General features: G+C 41.7%; 1 protein-coding gene across 1 annotated transcript in view; it reads right to left on the bottom strand.

The window, feature by feature from the left end:
• The window catches only part of Prlr (prolactin receptor), a 171,249-nt gene extending 156,351 nt beyond the window's left edge, over positions 1-14,898 (bottom strand). The window contains exon 1 of the mRNA XM_021182969.1: positions 14,264-14,898. The gene's annotated coding sequence lies outside the window, so the exon portion shown is untranslated. The remainder of the gene's footprint in view (positions 1-14,263) is intronic.
• Between the last annotated feature and the right edge of the window lie 917 nt (positions 14,899-15,815).

Raw genomic sequence — 15,815 nt, 5'->3', positions numbered from 1 at the left:
GCTCATGGAAGAATTCCCAGAATCTTTGTCTAGTATTGCTCAAAGTATAGAGGCCATCATTATAGGACAAGAGGGGACAAGCTACTTTCTCACCCTACCTGGTTCATCCTTCACAGATTGATATCAATTAGAAGGCAGAGAGCTGTGCATTTGAGATTAAAACTACTATAATAGCTTCATGCTTTCTAAGACACCAAATCCCTTAGAAAGATTTAAATTTCCTGTCAAGATTGATGGGACAATAGCCATGACAGTGTCTAGGGGTATACGTCAGGATTAGAGTATTTGTCTACTGCATGTAAGGTCTTCTTGGATTTGATCCATTGACACTGGAAAGAAGAAAAAAGAAAAACAAAACACAGTAGCAGTATGAGACTCCTTTGGGATTTAGTCTTTTACTGCCATCAGCAATAGCCAGTGTCACCCTTCCGTGCTCAGCGTGTGCTTGCTATTTACTGGATACGTTCACTTGCTGCCTACACATACTGAGGAAAGATTCTTAGAGAAGCTTAATGCTTGACAACTGAATAGCATCTTAGCTACTGGCATAATCAGAGCTATCTATCACATTATACAGTAATGGCACTCCACCAGAAGTCCTTTGCTTCTAAAGGAAGGTAAGTTGAAAAGAGTTTAGTTGAGGCAACTCTGCCAAGACGGTTTCCATGAACCACTACTGTGACAGGAAGTTGTTTTACATTTGCACATGTATTTGCTACAGCTTTAGTTTATCTATGTGGTGAGAATGCACACGTCAATCTTTGAGTTGATGACTACCTAAGTCCATGTGTAAAGTACTATTCTAAAAGCAATTCACCACCCTGGACATTATAACTCAGGTTTATGCCTTTGATTCCAAAGTCTTCACTGTGATTATTGAGTCCCACTCTAACAGTGCAAAAATACGTTAACTCTTATTAGTGCTGCTACTGTCTATATTTTTAATTTCTTGTAGCTTTTTGCTATTAGGTTCTTGCCACATACTTTTTCCACAAATAAAAGGTTTTTTTTATTTCAACAATCACATTAATGTTTAAGGAATTACGTGCAAATCAAACCAAAGATAAACCACAGTGACCAGCACCTAAACGTGTTTCTTTTTGTGTGACCACCTTCAACTTGTGGTATACACCATGCACATCTGAGGGCCTCTCCAAGTGGCCAGAGGAATCTAAGTTTCTCTCTTCATAGTCGTTTGGCCTTCTGGATGGTTTAGTGAGTCACAAACCCCATATCATCCCATCTCTCGCAAATGGAAACAGTTCTGCTTTGTTGGCTTATGGCTTAGTTTTCAGTTCCCACTGCCCCAGGCTTGGTTTCCATAAGCGCAGCCTTGCCTTTGGCCACTCAGGCCTTTGTCCGGTGTAAGACCAGTCTAACAGGCTCTCCCACTCCAGTGGCCAGCTTTGCTTTCACCAATCATGAGCTTTTCCCAGCCTTCTCAACTGTGCCTGTTGCCAGTGGTGCTGCTGTATTTCTGAGATTTTGCATTTGCCTTGGCTTTACCAGAGGAAGAACAGGTGCTTCTGCCTTCAATTTTCTGGGAATTATACACTGCCTAACGAGCTCTGATTTGCCTGCTGGAATCAAATGTAGGGCAAATGGAGATGTTATACTGAGGTAATCTTCTAGCCCATCTCTCCCGAGGAGTTTTCCTGCACAGTTATCAGATTTGGACTCTAAAGATTCATAATGTAGTTCTTCAGATAAAATTTAGCAAGAACAATGGCCTTGAAAATGTGCCATCAGTGGCTCAGTGGACAAAGCACCAAACCAACAAACTACTGGCCACAGCACCATTTCAGGGTCTTTCTTCAAATGTACAGCAAACAGCTAAAACTATTGGGGCTCTCATGGAGCACCAATAACAGAAAAGTAAGATTGGAGATTACAGCACCCTCAAAATTGTTCTGGTATACAAGTGTAGGCTTGTTCGCTTTTCACAAACGATGAGCCCAAGGTTCCAAGGAAATTTAGAAACATTTCCATACATCACTAACGTGTTCCATAACATCATCCCTTAAAATTTATTGCTGCTAAAGATATGCCTGATTCTAGCCAATGGTCTCTCTTGCAATTGTGCAAAGGAGTCTATCATTCACAGCTGGTTCTGAGTCCTTGGAAAAGCCTAAGTCTGTGGTAGTCAGAATTAGCAATAAAGGTTCTGATATTGAGGGCTTACTTTTTAAAACTTAGGTGGATCTCAAGAAGACTTTATCACAACTGTATTTAATAGGGTCAGCTGAGAAGGAATTGCAAGGAATGATGGGAATTTTCACTTATTCTAACATGTCCTCCCTTATAACTGCTGGGAAACCCTCCCCTACCCTATTTTAGGTAGTTCCCCTGAAGGGTATATGAAAACTCCAGGAGGATTTCTTTCTTGCCATGTTTGGTTTATAGGTCTTTTTGGGGGGGCGGGGAACATTTTTAGGAACATTCAGTTCAGAGGTGGAGCACTTTAAAGAGGAATGCAGACAACTGTGAGGAACGCTAATCAAAGAGGACTTAGGATCATCTGGGCCTATCACAGTGGGGTGAATAGAAGAAAAAAGAAATTCTTTTTAGACTAGAGAATATTAATAACAGAGAGGGGTTGGGATAAACAGGTAAATTCATCCCCCAGGCTTCGTATAAAACCTAAAGCAATTCTTACAAAAGATATTCATACAATCGGTCATTAGTGTTTGACCATGTATAACTTGGAATGGAGGTCAACAGGAAAGACAGTTTCCTGCCTTAGAATCTTAGACTCTAGACCTGTACTGTCAATTTTCATCTCTTCCAGTTACAGGGACAGCTATTGGCTTCCTAGTTGTCTGGGACGTGTGGTGGTTTGCAATGTTTATTAGGTTGTACCCTTAATGAGCATTGGAACTCTAAGGAAATGGTGGGTTCTCAGATAGTGCATAAAGGAGAAACTATGACAATCTTGGTCTTGGGTATCTTAAAATGTCGTCATCGTGCCAGCCAAGAAGCATATGATTGACATAAAGTCATAGATAAAGATAATGAGAATGCAATTAAACCAATGCAAACAAAACATTTTAAGATTTCCCTTCAGGGCAGAGTTTGCCTTCTCTTATCCTTCTTCCATATATTAACAAGTAGGTAATTCCAATGACTAATTTTTCAACTCTACCCAGCATTCTGCATCTATGATCCATGTGACATTTTTCTACTATGGTATTTCAAAATATGTGATGGCCCAAGGCTCACAATGACAGGGACATCTACCACTAGCCATCTGAAAATGGAATCATATACCAGTTTCCAAACCAAAAGGGAATGGAAATAATAATAATTTAAAGTCTCTGAATATGATTGAGTCTTAGCAGGTTTAGATCTCAGGACTCAACAAATCCTCTTGGAATTTTTGTAGACCTACTGTTGATAGATCATGGCCACCAAGGTAGAGGTGGGCTTCCCATTTCATTTCATTACTTCCACTGTACTACTTCTTTGAAAATACTTCAGTTGATCTTCAAATAACCACACTAAATAATATATTTATGTTTAGAAGGGAAACTCCAGTACGGTGATGAGTTAGAACTGGTAGTAGTTAGTGTAAACCATAGGCTTTGGCTTCATGGAGTTATAATATACTGGAAGCGGGATGGCTTAAAAGAGGATTTGATTCATAATCTCACACATGAATTTTTGAAATTTTTGCAAAGGCTGGAGAGTAAGAATTAAAGACAATTTTCATGCATATTCTTTTGCCCCATTAGTTTAAGCCAGGAGCAAAACTAAAAATTTAAAAGTCACAGGTAAGAACACTGGTATGACATCTAGGAAGTTATCTGGAAGGTCAGATCAGAAGTTACTAAAAGAGACACCAGACACATCCCATCAAATGCTGAGCAAGGCGATGCAATGAATTCTGTGAACCTCTCATAGCTGTCATGTTGCTCTGATCCCTGAATGACTTGGTGTTACCTGAGGGCATAGCTACACTCGATATACAGTGTTCCAATAAAGAAAGAACTTCATGACTTTAAGTTGAATTTGTTTGTAAATTAGGCTTTTGTAGTATTTTGGAGAATATTCAAATATTTGAAATGGCTTTTAACATTTAATTAATTGATTCTGCCAGGGAAACCTTCAAAACTTAATGAAAAACATACTTTCCTTTTTCTTTTGCAGTTTTGAATCTGGGAGTTAATTAAATTAGGAGAAATATGTGATATGTGTTATATGACATTTTAATAACACTTTTATTAAAAAATCAAACAAACAGATGAATGGTTTGATTAACGTTCACACTCCCAGTAATGCCTATCAGTCTCTATTAAAAATTACCCTATGGCGGTTACAGCAGGAGAAAAGATTGTTATCACTTTTTAATTGAAATATTTATCGAGTTTACTTACAGCATCCTGAGTCATCACAGTTACTACCTTACCGTCAATGCTGAAGAGTTTATTATGTAGACTAAGGAGATCTTAATTGATTTTTTTGTATAACTCTCAGTTCTACAAATCCATTCTTATTATCATCACCAGGAGGAGGGAAAGGTCTGCTGCTTTCATGCCATTTATTGGGAAGTCAGGTCCCCAGAGAGAAGAATTTACCAGCAGCAAATGTAGAGGGGAAGGTTAAGAACACAGAGGGAAACCAGCATGGTCCCTGGGCTTGCTTTATGTCTCCTAATGAAACTCTGGAGGAAAACCTCCACTATTTTAAAAACAAATATTTTGATGACCACAAAATTAATGACTTTTGTTGTTGTTGTTTTTTTTAAGTTTCATGAGCCCTAGGGAGTAACTAGACCACTTTGCATGGCTTATAGGTAATTTTTGTCTTTTCAGACCGAGGAAACCTGCCTGAGGTGGAAGGTGGGCACAATGCAGGAGCTATGAGGGATGGGAAGGAGGAACCCGAGAATAAGAAGAGTGTGTAGCAAGAGGCCCTTGGTGTTGGAAACTGTGTCCAACCCTAGGTGAAGGAATGTGCTTCTGTCTAGGTGGATGGCAGGTGTGTTAGATGGGAGTCGTCTTGGAGAGGAGTTGTCCTGTCCGATGTCTTCAAGCCCTGCCAGGTGGAATGCATCCTGAAGGAAGAAGCTGTGCTTTGGTGATAGCTTCACATGCAAAGGAAAAAAATGAAGGAGAACCGAGTGCAAGGGACACAGCATAGTGGCTGAGACCCAGAGCTTTATAACCAGGTCCAGTGCAAAGCCTAGCTTTGTCACTTGGCAGCTATGGGAACTTGGGCAAATGACTAAATGTCTTTTACTACATCTCATTCCCTCATCTGTAAAACCACATCAAGAATACCCAATTATCATAAGGATGAATGATATGACTGAATTAATTAAAACATGGCATGCAAAGAACATTCAGATAGAAAGGGCTCCTTAAGTACTTGCCATCTCAATGTTAGCATTTATATGGAGGCACTGATCAACTGCATAGTCGAGAAGTTGGTAAATACAACCACTGTCAAAATACTCAGAAAAAAACTAACTATCTGAACGTGACCACTCCAGCACATACCAGAAACACCGTAATCAAAACCACAAACCCTATGAGATTGGTCTTGACACAGGATGGAATTTTGACATCAGAAGGTAACAAGCAGCAAACAGAGACTTCTCCTTGGATGGAATTTAGTTTTTTTGTGGTTGAAGAAGAGAAGCCCCAAATTACTAGTGTTGCTAAGTAATACTACATGCTACTGGATCTAGTGCAATCCCAATGGTCCTAGTTGGGCTAGGGTGGGAACAGTTATATGAGACAGTGTTAGGTTTGTTAACACAGCCTGGCCATTTGGAAGTTATGCTGTTCCAACTTCTAAAACTGTACACTCAATCTGACAACTCCTCTTCTCCACCACTGCCACTTAACCCAGCCTACTCTCTCAGTGGCTTGTATATCAACACTTAACCCAGCCTACTCTCTCAGTGGCTTGTATATCAACAGTCTATGGTCCTTTTGCATCTGGTTCACAGTCCATCACCACAAATGTTGTTAAAACTTTATTTTAAATCCCATTCTTCCCCTGCCTGGAAATCTCCCAGCGATTCCTTCAGAGCAATGAATAATTCTAAGTCTGTCCCATGATCTCAGACACTTACTCTTTCCATACCCGTGTCAGCCCCGTGGAGTCCACTCACGTTAGCCTCCTTTCTTTTGCTCATATTCACCATACTCTTGATATTCCCTCTTCCTGGAGCCATTTTTCTCTCAGATATTTATATGGTTTGCTTCTTGGCCTTGGTCTGATAATTAGAATACATATCCTAAGAGAGGGCAACTCATGCAGGCCTGTTCCAAGTGAAACTCCTAAGCCTCTAGTTCCTGTACTTCGTCTTCTTTTTCTTCTTAGCATTACCTTCTTTTGTGATTTTTAAATGCGGATCTAAGTTATTTTATCACTGGAGTATAAATTGCCCCCAAATACCATTACTCCATCTCTGGCTCTAACCATGGGCCTGTAGAACCTGTCCAAATGGAAAGTGAATGAGAAAAAACTGTCAGATGTTCCCACTGCTCTGTAAGCAACAGAGCTCTGTCCATCGGTCTCCCCGAGACCTCTTTAGCAGTGTCTGTGTTTTCTATTAACTGTGCAAGCTCAGAACCCCAGGGGTGATGGGAACAGCTCATCATTCTTACCTTTGCACTCTCCTGTCAAGTCTAACCTAAAGCCATGGATACCTGTTTACATTAACACAACTTCTTGAGAAGGGTTGGTGTCTCAGACTCAGCTAGAGTGTGGATAATTGGTCTTAGGATTATTCTCTGCATCCCAAAGTCTTGGATATAGAGGGAGATTTGAAATTGACTATTTCCAAACAAATTTTCATTTTTGTTTCCTGCCTAGACCGTTGCAAGAAGTCTCTGAAAGTCCAGTGATTTTTTTTTTTCCCCTTCCCAGGTCTGAAACATCATTATACAACCTAGTTAGTTCTTGGCCAAATTAACTTGGTAAAAACTGTCCATGACAGTCTTTGGAAACTATCACTGTCATTGTACTTTTAATAAGGGTGTGAGTATGCTAAGAATGGAACTAATTGACCTGATAATGACATGAAAGCAACTAAAGATCAACACAGCAATTGAGAAATTCAATACATGGGTAGCAGGCAAGCTCAACCTTTATATTTCCATCTCATAATTATTAACCTTCTGGCAATCTGGCTTTCAAATTATATATAAGAACTTTTCATCATAAGGTCATTTGGGATGACTCTGAGGTTGGAGTCTGCTTAGAAAGGGAGAAAATTTAATATTATGTTGAAAATCACACCCTGACAACTAAAAAAAAAAAAAAATTCACACAAGCTTAAATGTAGAATAATGAAATTGCCACAGGAAAGGGTGGTTTGGATTTCTCAGTCATGTGACTTAAAACAAGCAATAAAAGACACAGATACAAGCAATTAAGATTTGGGTGACTGCTGAGAAGCAATTCTCAGGAATGCATGTCATCCTCACGTGGAGAACTATAAATAAACGCAGACTCTCAGGCCCCATTCCCAGAATCCTATTCAATGGGCCTACAAGTAACTTTTAAGGCTCCCAAGGTGATCTTCCTGTGCAATCAGTGTTGCGAACCACTGGGTTAGAGCTTGCTTTTTGCCATGGCTAAAGCTTTTGGCAGTTGTTCTTATGTAGTAATGGATTTGGAGATAGAGAGAAAAAAAGAGAAGCATTTGAGGCTGATGTGAACTGACCTGCCTCCTTGCCTTAAAGAGTCTGCCATCCTTCTTGTGACAGGTTGGCTTTTTTCTAACATCCTTTAGAAGAAATGCCAGTCTCACCATTGGCAAAGGACTAACTCATAAAAGGTACTCTTTTAAAAAAAAAAGTGCAGCTTGAAGAATAAACAAACAGCCTGTGAAATGAGAGAGAAACTTTGTCAAGAGACTAATATCTAGGATTTAAACGTTATGCAAAACTGAACACTCTATCCACATAAAAAAAAGAACCCCCCATGACCTGCCAGCCAGCTAGGAGGCTAAGAACATTAGCAGACCATTCTCAAAAGAAGAAACACAAATGACTAATTCTTATTTTTTAAAAAGTGTTTGATATCAGCCGGGCAGTGGTGGTGCACACCTTTAATCTCAGCACTTGGGAGGCAGAGGCAGGCAGATTTCTGAGTTCAAGGCCAGCCTGGTCTACAGAGTGAGTTCTAGGACAGCCAGGGCTATACAGAGAAACCCTGTCTCAGAAAAAAAAAAAGTGTTTGATATCATTAGCCCATTAGGGAAATACAGACTAAAACTAATTTGTGTTGGGAATGGTGGACCATGCCTCAGTATTCACGAGGCAGGGCCAACCAGGTCTCTGTGAGTTCAGGGCCAGCCAGGGCTACATAGTCAGACCCTGTCTCAAACAGACAAAACTACTTTTAGATAACATCTCATCATCTACCTATGTCAGAATGTCTGCCATCAAGAAGCTTAACAACAAATACCATGCTGGGGAAATAGAACTTGATTTATCTCCGGTGGGTGTACAACTCGATTTGAAGATTTCTAAAAAAATTACAAATATAACTATCATGTGACCCAACTATACTACCCCTGGGCATATACACAAAGGTCTCCACATTCTTCACAGAGAGAATTGCATATCCATATTTGTTAATGCTCTACTCACACGAGCAAGGAAGTAGAATGAGCCTAGGTGCCCGTTAGTAGATATATAAAGAGAATGTTCTGCACATAAACATTGGTATTTTATTCAGCTGAAAAGAAAACTGAAATCATGAAATGTGTGAGAAATAGGTTGGATCTGGAAAAGAGTATATGAAACAAGATGAACCAAACTCGATAGGGGAAAAAATAATCCACACATTCTCATTCGCACGTTGATCCTACTTTGTAACGTATTCATCTGTCTGTTTGTCCATCTTAGGCTTTATATATAGGTATAAATAGCATAAAGCCTAAGAGACTAGGAAGAAGACCAAGAGAGGATACAAAGAGGTACTGAGGATGAGTTGGAGGAAGAGCAATGGGACACACAGGAAATGAATGTAGATCATAGATTGGGGGGAATGTTCCAAAGGGTAGAAGGTGGGGGAGAAGGAGTTGGGAGGTTTGTGGGGGGAGGAAACTATTCATAGTTTATTTGAAAATGCCATAATCATATATAATGTACTGAATGAAAAATTTAAAAATAAAATAAAATAAAAATCGGGGTTGAGGAGATGGCTCAGTAGATAAGATCATTTGCTGCTCTTGCAGAGGACATAGATTCAGTTCCTAGTATCCATGTGGCAACTTATAATTCCAGGGAATCCTAAGCCTTCTTTAAACCTCTTTGGACACCAGGCAGGCATGTGGTGCATGTATACACATTCAGCACTCATAAACACAAAGTGAAATGAACCAATCTAAAAATGTAAGAATAAATAAAATAAAAATGAAAGGTACAGTTATAGGAATATGGGCCCTTTATTTCTCTCCCTCTCTCATTTCTCTCTCTTTCTTTCATTTCTCTCTCTCTTTCTTGTATATGAAGGGGTTAATATCCTTTCAAGGAACAACAAGAGAGATCAGCAAGTTTGTGAGGCACTGGAGTCAAGTAAGAATACAGCCAGAGTCCTCAATTCCAACAGCAAGAGTTTTGAATTATAAGTAGGCATGACCAAGTATCACTTGAGTAATGACTGGAGCCTCATGGAATATTGTCAGGCTGCCTTCTGGCAGCTGATAACCATTACTACCCAGTGCTGCTAGCTTAAGGAGGTTTGTAATCTTTACCTACTGATGTGTTGCTAACACAAATTCATTCATACAAAAAATGACACTGTTGGAAACAAAGACTTCTGTCACTAACAGGAGGCTAGGCAGACTCACTTTGGGAACCTAATACAATATGGAGAATTCAGAAGCTAGGACTCTAATCTCTGTCACCTCTGTCCCAGCCAACACGATGGCCCAGGGCAAGTCATTAACATCCATTTCCCTATTGGTAAAACTGGAGAAATAAAAAGAGCTATAGATTATCATAGATAAACCACCTTGGATCTTAGTGGGTATGGAAATAAAGCCCTTTGGAGTGACTGTGCACATCCTGGTGAATGAAAACAAGTAGGAGCTACCAATTGCCCACACTTCACCGGGATGGATTATGTGGCACACACCCAAAGCACACAAGGCACAGAAAGGGCCAATCAAAATGAGGGATGGGACAAGACATTTTTTTTTTTTACAACTAACTGAATTTGAGGCAGACATGAGAAGAATGTTAGCCAAACCTAGAGAAATAAAGATTTGTCCAGGAGAAAGTAGAAGGAGGATATTCTTCTTATATCTTGGTCAAGTATCAGTCTTAAATAGTGCTGTGTCAAGCAAATGTAAGTCACTAGGTAATGTGATTGAAAATTTCTATTAAGCCACATTAAAACAAATTAAAAGCCAGTAGGCAAATTTAATTGATTTTCCATCTAAACCAGTTTATATATAAAGTTTATAATTTTAATACACAAACTAAGATTAGGAACAAATTTACCTTTTGTATGTATGTGTACGGGGCACTACATGTTTGGAATTTAGAGTGTTTGTTACAGTTCAAGCACCTTTCTCTAGGGACTCGCCTCAGTTCAAGTCCTCAAGAACCCCATGCGATTCTACAATCGCTGTGTTTTCTTCATAGAATTTATCAATATCTGGAGTGACTTTTAAGACAGATTTATTTATTGTCATCATTATTTATGTACATGCACTACGTATCCTTATGGGCATGAGTGCCACAACATTTATGTTTCGGACAGAAGTCAACTTTGTAGACTTGGTTCTTTCCTTCAACATTTGATGGGTTCCATTGATTGCACTCGAGTCTCCTGGCTTTCATGACAGATGTCTTTACCCACGGGGTTGTCTCACCAGACCCTGAATGATCTCTATGTGTTTCTTCATCTACCTGTTAACTACCTCTGTTCCTTACATAGAAGCTCCACAAAAGCTAGATTTCTGCTCTTTCTTCCCTTGTGCAACCACACACACAGTAGAGCACAGCAGAATGAATGAATGAATCCTTAATACTGGAAGCAAATGTAAATAGTGTCTTCACACAAAAACTAGTAGAAAATAAAAATCCCAGAGTTCTTTGAACTTGAATGAAGTGCCCAGGGCGTGAGTGGCCGGCAGCCAGCCTGACCAACCTCAGCCTTATCTGCTCATACCGAATCTCACGTATCTGAAATTTACCAGCCGAGCTCAGAAGGAGTCAGGAAAAATGCTCTCCGCAGTGGCTTGTTAATATGTACCACAAGAATCTGTTCACATCACTTAAAACCATCCACCACATGTGCTTGTCCCTGCCCTTGAAAACAATCCAAGTCCAGTTGGCATGATGTAATGTTCTGATATTGGGAAGGTTGGCAGTGTTGGATAATGGGGAATGAAATGGATGTCAAAGTCTGACAGACTAGGGCTCCTACCAAAGTGTGGGTTGGGTAAATTAAGCAAATGCTTCTAGTCCTCACTTTCCTCACCTGTAAAACTTTACATGATAACTCATACCTTCAGTGTTTCTGTGAGAATTATCTGAGGCTCTGTATGGAAGGATTGAATACCCTTTGCTGTAAAGGTTCAGTGGCGGGTATCAACATTACAATCTCTGCATGTAAGCACTCCAAAGAACACGCAGATCATCAATCTTTCCTACTCTGTGCATATGCAATTTCCTTTTTTTTTTTATAAAAGGTTTGATATTTTCTTCTACTTGAACCTGAGAGGCCAGGGAGGTGGAAGAGATGCTAAGTCGAGTTGAAATCTTAACTTGTACCCAGCAATGGAACATAGCAAAAGAGCCATTTATTTTGACAGAGACAATTTGTACCATGTTTGGAAATAGGTCTGGGGGACTTCTCTGGTTTCATACTCGATTGCTTATAGCTATAGGCAAAGATGGCTATTGTGTATTCAAAAATCATAGGCCAAAAAGGACCGGGAAGAAAGGCTGAGAGTCCATGCCAATCTGAGAAGTGCTTGCTATAGCAAAGTTAAGAGAGTAAACTTGATCCTGCATTCTGAATCTCTCTCTCTCATCTTGGAGACTAATGAGCTGGTGTCATTCAGTCTCCTGGTAATAAAAGCCCAATAGGATAAAGAACTGCTCTAAAGACCATGAGACCAGTGGGCACTTGCAACGTCACACATTAACATTAATGAGAACAGTTGATCACTGAACATGAGTATTTACTCAGCTACCAGGCGCAGAAGTAGAATTATTCCCCATCTTGCAGCCAGGAAAAGAGAGGCACAGAGAGCTCCAGTGACTCTCTGAATTGTAGCTACAATTTGAAGCACAGCCTTGAGGGCCCCAAATGCCTCCTGCTTTCTGCTGTACATCTCCTGCGCTATTGGCAGAAGACTCCAGTTACTGGAAGGTGTGAGACGCTCTAGACCAGTGGTTCTCCAACCTTCCTAATGCTCTAGACTTTGGCTCTAGGCCTAATGTGCTATACAAAGTATATATACCCAAAGTATCTAGGCACACTGTGCTTGGGGAGCAAACTAAGCTTTGTCTCCAACCAAGCCTTGGCCCTATTCTCTGACTCCCAGCCAGTTGCCCTGAAGGGCATTGATTTCTGTGGACACTGGCGTCTCTCCCCCCCCCCCCCCCCGCACTCGCCACCCCCATAGGTTGCTTTCCAGAGCTGTTTGTGGACAGAAATCTCCAGGGTAGTGGTTATCATCCTGTGGGGTTCGACCTTGTTGGAGGGGAGGGGATAAACAACCCTTTCACAGGGGTCACCTAAGACCATCGGAAAACACAGATATTTGTGTTAAGATGCATAACAGTAACAAAGAAAATGATTTTATAGCCAGAGGTCACCACAACATGGGAACTGTATTAAAGGGTCACAGCATTGGGAAGGCTCTATGGTCCACCATTAAGAGTTGAGAGGCAAGGTCTGGTAGAAGCGCAAAGACTGATGAACGATCTCTGTGTGGGCAGCTCTAGGAAGGCGAGCCATCTCTCTGAACAGCACAGTTGCTTCAGACCCTCCCAGTCTACTCCCACATCCATTACAGCCACCAGCAAAAGCTTGGTGGGATGTGTCCTGATGCAGCATCCTCAAAGACAAGGGGTTTTCTGGCATGGCCAACAAGGGGTGTCCTTAAAATTTCTTCATCTGTTCCTTAAGTGCAGTTTCTACCCTGGGGAAATAACTCACAATCCATTCTCAAAAGGAATCAATTTGTGAAGAAATCACTTTGAGAAAAAAAAAAAACAAAAAACTCCACTGAAACAAAAAATCAAAATATTCCGGTTTCTGTTCTACTCAGCACCTCTGTTCCATTCAGCACTTATAGCAAGAATGATCAGTTTCCCTAAATGTACACACAGTAAACTGAGGCCAGGAGAAGGCGAACTCCCACGATTGTAGTGCCACGGGAGGCAGATCTAGGATTGGTCAAGACACTCCGGTGGGAAATCTTTCCCAGCCAATTCCATGAATGAAGATTAAAGGACGCTCCCACCCCCGTGACATTAATAACAGGTTGCAAACGTTTTCAAGTTCGATCACAGAAACCCCAAGTTGCTTCTTATTAAGGGAACTTGGGTTGCTTCCTTACCACACAGGTAGAGGTCACTAACAGGATATTTTTCTACACAACTGCAGCCCTTGCCTCCCCCTGCCTCAGCATTAAGAGTCTGGGTTCCGGGAGGCTATCCCTTCTGTTCCCTGATCCCATGATCTTTGCTCCAGCAGTGTGTCCTTGCTTCTACCCCTAGGGCTTGAATTCCTAGCAACTGCCCAGGCTCCGCTTAGCTGCCTTAGGGAGTGGGGGTGGGAGCTCAGGTGACTCTGTCTCTTCACCTGGCACCCAGCTGTGCAGCCGGCAGGAGACTGCCCAAGTTAGCTGCCACCACGTCTCCTGCCCGAGCCCGTTCAGCCTCCCCGCTATCTCCCCAGCTTTTCATTTCGACACAAACCACCTGCAACCCCACCATCACACCACCGAAACTCATTCGCAAGGGCGCGCTTGCAGGGTATATTTTAAAACACACTGAGAGCAGTTGTAAAAGCTGGGGTGGGTGGCCAAGCCCCTTGGCATATATTTAGCTTTTCTCGAAAGGGACACCAAGGTTTGGCTTCAGGCAAGCTCACAGCACGGGATGGGATTTCCTCGCGCCCGCGGGCTCTGGCTGCTAGCTGGCATTTCCCTAAGCTGTCCGCGCCTGCAGCCAACTGTTCCACTCCCACTCGCGGCCTCGAACCCGCGGCCCTGGAGAGCGCCCGCCCGCACCACCCCTGGCCACGCGCAGCCTTGACTGCCATGGGTACTCACTTCTGCTGGAGAGAAAAGTCTGCCATACCAGGGGTTGAGCACTTCCTGCAAAGGACGCGAGCTTTTTCAGTGACAGGTAAAAGCTGTTTCCTGAGCCCCGTGTAAAATCCAGAAAGCAGGAGACGAGTGAGTGAGACAGAGCAGGAAGGCGGGGAAAGCCCAGCTCAGAAGACCCGGCAGTCTGGGGATTTTAGCCTCTGCTCTGCAGTCGCCAGCCGCGTGTCTCTGAGAAGAAGCTCAACTCAGTGCACTTGTTCACTCTTTCTTCACTAGAGGAGGAGTCAGTGTTGCAACATGCATGTTCCTTGCTGGAGGCAAAACAGTGATTTTTCTCCAGCGTGCAAAAGGTCCAGAGACTGCCAGTTTTACAAGGTGACGGAGATAGTTGGGGGAATCAGAATGCAGAGAAAAGGTGGACAAGGTAATGTCTGACTTCTCCCGGATCCGTTTCGCATGTTCAGGGGACCTTCTTCCATCAAGACTACCACTAAAGAGACAAAACAATAATAGAAATGTCCTTTAAGTCCTGTGACCTCAAAGATGTTATTTCTCCCAGTAGCCAAGATGAGATTCGGTGTCAAATTTCTTTCCTTACTTCCCAGCAAGCAACACCCAGCAGCCAGCCGCCTGACAATACTTGAGGGGGGTCTAGGGATTTGAATCACACCTTCCCTGGGAAGGAGGAGGAGTCAGAGGAAAGTGGTCGAGGAAGAATAAACAGGGACCCTTAAAGGACGCGGTTGCTTTCTATTTTTTTAACCCAGCAGAACTTCCAGGGCTCTACTTTATGCTCGGCCACATCAAAATAGTCCAGGTACACCAACATCCTCAGTAACCCATGAGTCGGCCGGCTCCTTTCCGCAAATGCAGAATGCACCTCCTCAAAAAAGCTGCACCATCTGACTGTTATTTTATATTATGTTTTTGGTATTAACAAAACACTGCTTTTCCTCTTGCACCCCTCCCTATGTTCTCTTGAAAATAAACTATTAAAACAAAAAATACCAGTAGCTACTTGGATCAAATAGTTATCTCTGAACAGGTAAGTGATGCCATTGATTAACACTGTGTCCCATTGTTAGGTAAGTTAGAGGGCCACGATGGGTGGTTATTTTGAACAAGCTATTGAATATATTTTTTCATCATTGAAACATTGCCCTTTCTTCCTCTGATTTGATTGACACTTTACAATAACTGGCAAATCACATTCATTAATGGCTTTCTGCCACACTTCAGGAAGCTACTGGAAATCCCATGACGTTTAGGCAATTCTCTTGCATTAGAAGAGGCATTCACATGTGTCCTGCACAAGATAAACCATGATCTACCCCTGGTTTTCAGAGTCTGTGGGGTGTGTATCTGCTGTGCACAGGCTATGCAGGCTTCTGGTGGCTGAGGTGTACCATTGCTCACAATTACCTTTGAGAGTGTATAATACAATGCCCATTCATTTTCAAAACTAACAAGTATCCTCTCCAATGGCAGAATACAGACATTCTTAGTGGCCAAGTTACATCCCAATGAACCCATTGTTAAGTTTAAGATATTTTAA

The sequence above is a fragment of the Mus caroli genome, chromosome 15 (assembly GCF_900094665.2).
Source record: "Mus caroli chromosome 15, CAROLI_EIJ_v1.1, whole genome shotgun sequence".
Classification (NCBI taxonomy): Eukaryota; Metazoa; Chordata; class Mammalia; order Rodentia; family Muridae; genus Mus; species Mus caroli.
Note: the sequence above shows the minus strand (reverse complement) of the source record. Positions and strands in the feature narration are given on the sequence as shown.